We start from the raw sequence: 1,588 nt of genomic DNA, 5'->3' as shown, positions 1-1,588 counted from the left end.
TGATCCGAGCATACATTAGAGACATTTAGCCTTACTGACCGCTGACAGCATTTTCAACAGATATGAAGTGGGGAAAAATCCTAAACACCAGTAAAGACATAAAAAATATGGTGGTTCTAGCCTTCATCTACTCCAATTACACAGAGGAAGTTCTAGGCTGGACATACACTTTAAAAGACGCTGTCACAACTGGCACCAAGTCAGGGCAAAGTAACAGCAATTTCTGATATCCAGTAGAATGCCAAACTCCAGCAAGATAGGAGCGGGAGTTTTATGTATTAAGAAGAGCATATAACCTTCAACATATGACAACAGTTAGACCTGAACGAGCAAACGACAGGTCTGAAAACTGGGAAGAGTGTGAGGGACAGGCGAATATTTATTGATGGGTGAAGGGGAAAATCTTAAAATACATTGCCACTTTGCCCTAATCAACCACTGGATTTTTATTAGCGGTTATGAATTACTGTACTTAAGAATTTGTATTTAAGGATTTTGAACCTTTTTTTTTTTTTTTTTTTAATAGGGCCATTTTGTACTATATTGTTTGTATTAAATCATACAGCAAACATGTATAAAAAAATCAGGCTCACTGTTCCTATAATGAATTACTCACATCTTTTTCCTGAATGGTGCACTCCTTGCAGTAATATGCATCGGATACTCCAGGGCCACCGCAGATCACACAACGTCCTTGGTAAGATCCATAGTTACATTCATCACAAATGCGCACTAGTGTACAGGGACGTACATAAGAGTCACAGATTACACACTTCCCATCACCTAAAAACAAAGGCCAATACATTAGACATGTAACATTTAAAAAATACCAGAAAGGTGAAAAATACAGACTATATATAAAAAAAAAAAAAACCACACAAAAGGATACTGCGCATGCTTGAGATCAGCATCTCTTTACCCTCAGAGGAAAAAATGCCCCTTCTGCGCATGCCCAAGATCAGGGCATGCACAGAAGGTGGAGCCAGAGCCTCCTGGGATGGGTGACGTAGGTATCAAGGAAGGATCTGCGCTACTATTCTGTGGGTGTTTTAAAGTTTAGGATCTTCTTTTGCTTTCAATCCCAGTGACAACAGGAACAAAATATCACCAATTTCTCCCTACCAAACAAACTAAATCCAGCTACCTAGAGCAGCAGTCACCAACCAGTGGGTCACAGAAAAAAAAAGGACATTACTTGCAATTTTTATTTATATTATACTAAAACAAAAATAATATTCTACTAAATTCCTATATTCTGAATGACAATTTCCATCTTTAAATTGCACTAAATTCAAGAACTGTACTAGAGACATAAAAACAAGGGAGGCGCAGCATGACGTCAGTGTAGTATTAAGAAGTTGTATGAGGGAACCGTTACCGAGCTGTACGCTTCAGTATTGTTTCCACCATTAGTCACCCCGCTCCACCAATACCGATTCTCATCCCATTGTTTTATTTTGTTTATTTCTCAGATGTTCCTTTAGGTAAGTCTGACCTTAGCTGTGTATTTTCTTTACCTGTTATATTTAATGGCATCAAATAGTTTGACTTTGATAACTATCATTTCTTGTTTGGTCTTAGAATGAAA

This window comes from Pyxicephalus adspersus, chromosome 8, assembly GCF_032062135.1.
Source record: "Pyxicephalus adspersus chromosome 8, UCB_Pads_2.0, whole genome shotgun sequence".
Classification (NCBI taxonomy): Eukaryota; Metazoa; Chordata; class Amphibia; order Anura; family Pyxicephalidae; genus Pyxicephalus; species Pyxicephalus adspersus.
The sequence above is the reverse complement of the archived record's forward strand: the minus strand, read 5'-3'. Positions refer to the sequence as shown.